The sequence below is a fragment of the Sminthopsis crassicaudata genome, chromosome 3 (genome assembly GCF_048593235.1).
Source record: "Sminthopsis crassicaudata isolate SCR6 chromosome 3, ASM4859323v1, whole genome shotgun sequence".
NCBI lineage: Eukaryota > Metazoa > Chordata > Mammalia > Dasyuromorphia > Dasyuridae > Sminthopsis > Sminthopsis crassicaudata.
In genome coordinates, this window is record NC_133619.1 from 85,110,609 (window position 1) to 85,118,605 (window position 7,997).

Consider the following 7,997-nt stretch of genomic DNA (forward strand, 5'->3'; position numbering starts at 1 on the left):
AGCTGGAGTCCTAATGTTGGTATATCAAGTACTGAGGCTAGTGGGATTCTCTGTTTCCCTGGAGATACCCTAATCCACCTTGTGGTCTGGATGTTGGTAGCTGCCTGTTTGCCAGGGCTATGCTGAAGCCCATAGCCCTACATTTATGGCAGGCTGTTTGCTTACGCATTTGTAGTCCTGGAATCTACCTGTTTGCCTGGGAATACCCTGAAACACACGGATTCCGGCCAATGATAGGTGCCTACTTGCCCAGGGTTATGCTGAAGCACACAAGGATTCTCCTAGATAGAGTCTACCCTTCCTTGGCTATGCTGAGACATATCAGGGTCTTAGTGTTGATAGGAGAACTGTAGCTAAGGATATACCAGTGGTTTGCTGACGATAGGGCTTGTTGTTCTCACTGGAACAATTCCTTCCTAAGCTGTGATCCTTTTTAACAAGTGAGACAGATCTTTCCTGTCAATTTTCTAGATTTGGGGACTAAAAGATTTTGCATCCCATCTTTCTGCTGGTTCTGCCATTCCAGGATTTGTTTGGGCCCCCTATTTTATGGTTGTCTATAGGTGAATATGGGAAAGTTATGACAATTAATTGTTTATTCCACCATTTTGGCTCTCAGACATATAAGCTCTAATTTTAAAAGAGAAAATAGCTATTAAGGTTGGGAAATGCTTGCATTTAATCTGAATTCAGCTATTTAATTTTTGTCATCTAAATGAAATCATTTGCATAGAATTAAAATGATTTCCTTTTCCTTTGGCTGAGATCACAAATTTTTGCATATTTTTAAAACTTAAAATAGTTTTATAAGAGATGAATGACTGCCAGTAGCTGATTGCTAGATGACCAAAATAGTTTAATAAATAAAGCTTTTCAAGAGATTCAAGTTCATTATCCACACACTAGAATAAAATACATGAATTAATCAATATTATGTAACTGATATAAGGGGTAGACATCCACTTTATTGTAACTCACACCTTACATACAAAACATATGAACACTTACTCATTCTCCAGGTTATTTTGCTTACTAGAACCTGTTCTCATACTACTATCATATTTAGATTCCAAGAAAAAAACCATCACCACTTGGTTACACTCAAATCCTCAGTATTCTAGAGATAAAATATTGTAGGACAATACAGACCCCTCATCAATGATACTTTTCCTTGAGCCCCAACTGAAATGTTTCCAATTGCACAAAACCAGGATCTCCAATAATGATTTTTTCAGATCTTACACATCACAGATTACTTAACAGTGGGGCAATAAGGCAAAAGAAATAATAATTATGCTACAATGGCAAATCAAATGCAAAAATTAAAAAAATGTTATCACAATTTACAAATAAATCTGAGTAATATTTTTTCACCAAGTCACTCAGGATCAGGGACAAGGGTTGGATGGGACACATATATACCTAGCAAGGAAATAACATGAGAGAAAAAAAAGTCATGAGTGAGTTATATTCTTAGTGCAACACACAGATCTGAAACTGTCAATTTTATATTTTTAAACAGTATTTTATTTTTTTAAATGCATACAAAGACAGTATTCAACATTCATCTTTGCAAAACCTTGTATTCCAAGTTTTTCTTCCTCTTTCCCTTGTTCCTCACCTCACCTATCTGATATAGTTAGGTATGTATAATTCTTCTATACATATTTTCTATATTTGTTATTCTGTGCAAGAAAAATCAGATCAAAAGGGGCAAAAAAAATAAGAAAATAAAACAAGCAAACAATAGCAACTAAAAAAGAAAATGAAAATGCTATACTTTGATCCACATTCAGTCTCTATAGTTCTCTCTCTGGAAATGGATGGCACTTTTCATCACAAGTCTACTGGAATTGCTTTGAATCACCTCATTTTCATTATTGAAAAAAGAACCACATCTATCGTAGTTCATCATCACATAATCTTGTTACTGTGTACAATGTTCTCTTGCCTCTACTCATTTCACTTAGCATCAGTTCATGTAAGTCTTTCTAGGCGTTTCTGAAATCAGTCTGTTCATCATTTATAGAACAATAATGGAACTATAAACTTTAGTGTCCTCTTTCTGTCTCAGGAACATTATAAAAATTCCTTGACAAACATAACATCTATGTTGAAAAGCGTCTTCACTAGTAAACTGGTTGATGCTTAGTACAGCAACATGCTATGCTTGACTAACACCATACAGGGGATAATGTCTCAGCCAAACTAGGTGACTTCTCTGATTCTCTGCTTCCTAGCTATTCCTAAGTTCAGTTGGGACTTACTCATTAACAACAATTGTAATATTCATCACTTTCATCTTTAAGCTTACCTAAGTTCTAAAATTTGTCGTTTTATATCTCATCTTTTTCTGAGTTTAGGTTCTGAATTTTCTCTGCAAATAATACCACTTTAGCTCATAATGGTTAGTAACCAAATTCTCATTTCTGCCTACTATCAGATAAATTACATTTATCTTATAATCATAAAATAGTTATGTTATTCATATCTTTCTAGTATGCTGCAATTTAACACATTAAAAAAAAACAACCACTACTTCAGGACCCCTAGTCATTTATTAAAGGACCCTGAGCAAAGCTCTTAACTCAGTAATAAACTGCTCCATGTGAAGGGGTGATGCCTTAAAGGAACACTACCTTCCAGTTACAAGTAATTAAAAAAAAAAATGAAGGTATTGAAAAACTACCATGCAACCCAATAGGCTATCATTATCAAAGTCTTTAAACAAATGCCAAAGTGATCTGCTGAAAGCCCTTACAGGAAAGGGCAGAATGGCTATGAGTGTGCATGTTAATAACTATTCCCACTCCCTTTTTTCTTAGCCTTTTTCTTTCTTCCCCAACAAAGAGGGTACCACCAACCAGGAAAATTTCCAACCTTTGGCCATTTTCAATAGGATCAAATCCAGATCAGTGGATGACAAGAAAAGATAGAAAAAAAAGGCCAAAATCTGCTGCTGAATCATTCTGGTTCAGTTAGGAACTCTTCTAGGAATTTTGATTTGATCCCTAGATTAGGATATCAAGGTCTTAATTTAAAATAAATAAGTTAATTTAATAAAAGTAAAAATTACCCATCTGAGAGCTTAGAGGTATGGCTGTTTGATGAGGCAGTCATGTGTCATTCTTCTTGGTTAGAAGAATATCAATTTATAGTGCAGTAGCATATACCTGAGGTTATCTCTGCTCTTGAAGTTACCTTATGGCAAATTATCTGAAAATAGCAGACATGTCCCTTACATTTACAGCAAAAACCCCACTGGATCTAGGATCATGGGGCTGAGGTTAAATCCTTCCTCTGAGGTTTACTTTCTATGTAACCCGGTCTAGTTCATTTTTCCTCTATGGGCTTCCTTTTTCTCATTTGTGAAATGAGCAGTGGTAGACCTCTGAGGTCCCTTCCTATTCCAAGTTTTATCGTCTTATTAAGATAAAATCTCACATATAAGGATTTGGATTTTTCAAATTTATTCCTTAACCCTCATGCCAGTTAGTAGATATATGCTATAATATTTTATACTTGATACAAAATGAACAATATTCTGTATTTGATACAAAATTAATTCTATATCCTGGCAATTCAAATGTAGGATACATAAGTACAGGTTTTAGCAAACTAAATCAATTGCCTTTTCAGGTGTAGCAATAAGGTGTCTAAGAACTTCATGTACATAATGTGCTTCAGCTTTATCCAGGAGCTTTACTCCAAGGATTCCAAAAGAGCCTGCGGCTGTATTTGGGGAAGAATATGATACAGTGAAGAAACAGCTGGCTCATAGGCATTGTAACTTGATAGGCTATTCCCTCTGAAATCTTTATGTTTGTCTATCATGAGAAATGACATTGTTTTCTTGTAAGTGTGGGAAAATTTAGCTGAGTGGAAATTTACCTGAGTCACTATATTTGGTGACCATAATAGTTCAGTGACCCTTCACAACAATAGAATTGGCAAGTCCATGGTGGTTTTTGGCCTTGACTATAATTGCCCTATTGAAAAATTATTGGGAAGGTCTTTTCATAAAATAACTCTTTAATACTTGATGAATACCACTCTCTCAGGTGTACAGTCACATCAGTTATACTTCTAGTCACCTGGGAAGGATTTTAAGGATACTTTTCAGGATGGTCAAATAGGAACTCATGACTGAAATTACTCAGAGCTGCAGAATGATTAAAATCCACACAATTAAAGGGAAAGCAAAAAGGTGCACACATATATGCACACATAATTATGACCTAGAAAAACTATACAGTTTAATGGATCAAGCCAGAGTGGCAAAATACTTTGAAAACATTAATTTTTGTGTCCTTACCAAATCTCAGGGAGATATTATATAAATATTATGATCCTAGAACAAGTCAAAATATGGAAATGAGAAAATTGAGGGGGAAAGTTACTAATTTATCAGGTAAATTATTAGCAGTTTGGATTGAATACTAAACTTGTATTCAGGAAGATCTGAATTCAAATTCTGTTTCAGATATTAGCTGTGTGAACTCTGGACAAGTCACCTAACCTCAATCTGTCTCAGTTTCTTCATTTGCATAATATGGTGCCATTATTAAATAGCACCTTATTGTTATTGTTCAGTTGTTTTTCAATTGTGTCTTATTTTTCATGACTCTGTTTGGGGAGTTCTTGGCAAAGATACTGGAATAATTTGCCATTTTCTTCTCCAGTTCATTTTACAGATGAGGAGACTGAGGCAAATGGGGTTTGTTGTGAGAATTAAATTAAATAAAATATATAGAGGGCTTCGTTACTTTAATTCATCATATAAATGTTAGCTGCTATTATTGTTGTTATTACTGAAGAGCATATTGCCAAGTAGAATGTGAACCAAGTTTAACCAGCTGTCCTCAGTCCTCTGACTGGTATTGCTTCACGTAAATAGTGGTATGAGGGAGGGAAGGAAATAAATAGCATCTTTAGGGACTAAGATGAGATAAATGAAGCAATTTTAAGAAATGGAAGCAGCATAGTGAAATAATTACTTGAACTTGAGTCAAGAAAGACCTGAATTTGATTCTTCCTGTGATACTACCTCTGTGATCATAGATAAATTATTTAATCTCACCCTTCCATCTTGACACATATACTTTTTAAAAAATAATAACTTTCAAAAATTTGAACAAAGAAGATATATGAATACAAAGAGTTTTTTAATGGTGCTTTAAGCTACTGGGATTGCCATTAAACCATCATTTCTGACAGCTTTATTAATGACCTAAAGCAAAAGTTGTTATTCTGGGATATGTGAACTTATTTAAAAATATTTTGATAACTATTTCATCATAATTAGCATAGTGCCTGGTATAAAGTAGGTACTTAATAAATACTTACTGATGATTCATTTTTAATCCTCTGTATTTTATTTTATGCATTTAAAAAACATTATTAGAAAAGGGGTTCATAGGCTTCATCAGACTGCCTGCCAAGGGCATCTATGAGAGACAAATAGTTTGCCAAGGGCAAATAGGTTAAGAATTCAGGAAGAAATAAAAAGTAAGTTTGTGGATTTGCATATATTGGTGATGATTGTGATTTCACTAATTTGGGCACCCCCTCCAGTGATTTTAATTGGAATCCATCCATTCTTGTCCATCTCATGAAACTTTTCATCTAAATCCTACACAGGTGATATCCTCTCAACATTCTAGGACCCTTATTCTAGTTCCCTATATATTTCATAAGAATCTCAGAATAAGGGATGTCTATTTGTTACCTCTTTCTCTTACTATAGGAATCCCCTACCTTTTTTCCAGTCAAAAATCTATTTTAGAAAGTCTTTTGTGAACCTTCTTTTGAAAGGTTTTGTGGGTCATGCTTCCATTTAATTTTTCTGAGACTATAATATTACATTATTCATGCCTATCAAACATCTCTCTCACCTTAGTAGGATACAATTCTATTTGCATTCCCTTAATTGGGAAATGCTACAAATACTTGGAGGGACACAGAGCTAACAGTGTCATGGAATGGAAGCACAGAGTTAGTATACTTTTCTCTTCTATTTGTGTTTGCTATCTCTTCCTGCCCCCAAGAGATAAACTCCCTCTGTACATTCAAGTCTATCCCTCAATTTCAATTGCTGTAATTAAAACTCATGTTAAGGAGGGATTGTTGTTGTTTAGTTGTTGTTAAGTTATATCTGACTCTTCAAGATGTCATTTGGGGTTTTCTTGGCAAAGATCCTGGTGTAATTTGCCATTTCCTTTTCCAGCTCATTTTACAGATGAGAAAACTAAGGCAAACAGGGTTAAGTAACTTGCCCAAGGTTGTATCACTAGCTGGTGAGTATTATCAAAAAAACTTATTAGAGTTATTTGAATAATCACATTTAACCTTTGGAAACTGCTTTATATTTTTTCAATCCATTTTGATCTAAGTCAACTAGTAATTTGAGCTATATAAAGTAATAGATCCTTGCAACCATTTTTTTAAAACAACTTATTCCTGCCAATATTTGGGATAGTTTATCCACTATTTTAATTGTGAACATCGGTTTTTATTATGAAAAACAGCCCACTTGTGTTATATGGATATTTCAATACCATATTTGCTTCCTGGATCATTAAAACTTTAGGAAACCCGAGAAGTATAGTAAATAGCATAGTGTAGTCTTTCCACTCTTAAAAAAACTCCTAAATAAGAATATAAATCAATCTGGTAATTTCTTGAGGTCCTGTTCCGGACTAGTTTATAATAGATTTCTTGTCTCTAATAATTTCCTAGGCCTACTGGAGAGAGAAAGAAGGGTCCTGTAGAGGGTCAAAGACAGTGGAAAAACTCTGGGTGAAGTATAAGACCTTTCAGTACAGAAGGAACCTGCTAATAATGTCTGATTTGGCTTCCCATCTCCAGTAAGGGCTCTCGGCCTTCTTGAGAAGTCAAGGGGTGGTGACAACCTGTGCTGTGATTGAAGCAGAGTAATACCTGATGGCAAACTACATACAATAACAAGTTATTTATGTGGTCCCACATGTACACTATATATTGGGCACATGCCTAGTGTTTTTGTTACATAAGGGTATGAGAGTATAAAAAGGGGAAAGTCCTTGAAATAACAGACTCCATTTTTTCACCATCCTCAGGACTCTCTCCTTATCACTTCTCCACTAGCATGGTATATTTTAATCACCCTGGCATGGGGGAGCTAGAAAGCACAATATGTTTTATCACCCCAATTTGGGGGCTCTAGAAAACAGGTCACAATAGGGTCCCATATACATCAAAATACTTATATCAGCAAAGAATTGAAAACAAAGAATATTCCCATTGGGGAATGGCTAAACAAATAATGGGACATGAATCTTACTGGGTTATAAGACATTATTTCTATCAAGAATACACAGAAGACTTAGATAAATGATGTAAAGTGAAGTAAACATAATGGGGAAAACAATATGCATAAAAACAACAATGTAAATGGAAAGGGAAATTGTTTAAACTAAATTCTGTATTTTAATAATAATTATAATTATAATAATTGAGACAGATAAATGAAACATGAAGATAAATGAAAGACAGATAAAATGTATGAAAGAAGATAAATTAAAATGGCCAAGGTTGTAGAAGTAAGCAACAGAGCCAGAATTCCTGACTTCAAATCTGATGCTCTTTTCCCTTTAATTGGATGGAATGGGACAGTGAGTGGCCCATATTCTTGGATTATAAAAATTATAGTGTTAGAAGTAACTCTAAGGATAAATCAAGTCCTGATCCATGGAGAGAGTCATGGACAGTAATACATACAGAACACACATTTCTGACTCCCAATTCAAAGTCCTAATGTCACATCATTGTTCCTTCCTTTTGTTCTTAGAGATTTTATTTATGAGGAAATTTCACTCATAATTTAGACTCTTTTATTCCATTTACTTAAATTAATGTAGTATTCCTAGTGACTGTGTTTATTCAATGTTTCTTGCTACTTCATAATCTTCTTCACTTTACCCAAGTCTGTTTGGCCCCTCTAATATGTTTATATGATT

General features: G+C 34.4%; 1 pseudogene; it reads right to left on the reverse strand.

The window, feature by feature from the left end:
- Nucleotides 1-7,997, reverse strand: part of LOC141561887 (E3 ubiquitin-protein ligase KCMF1-like) — a 76,275-nt pseudogene that overhangs the window by 51,214 nt on the left and 17,064 nt on the right.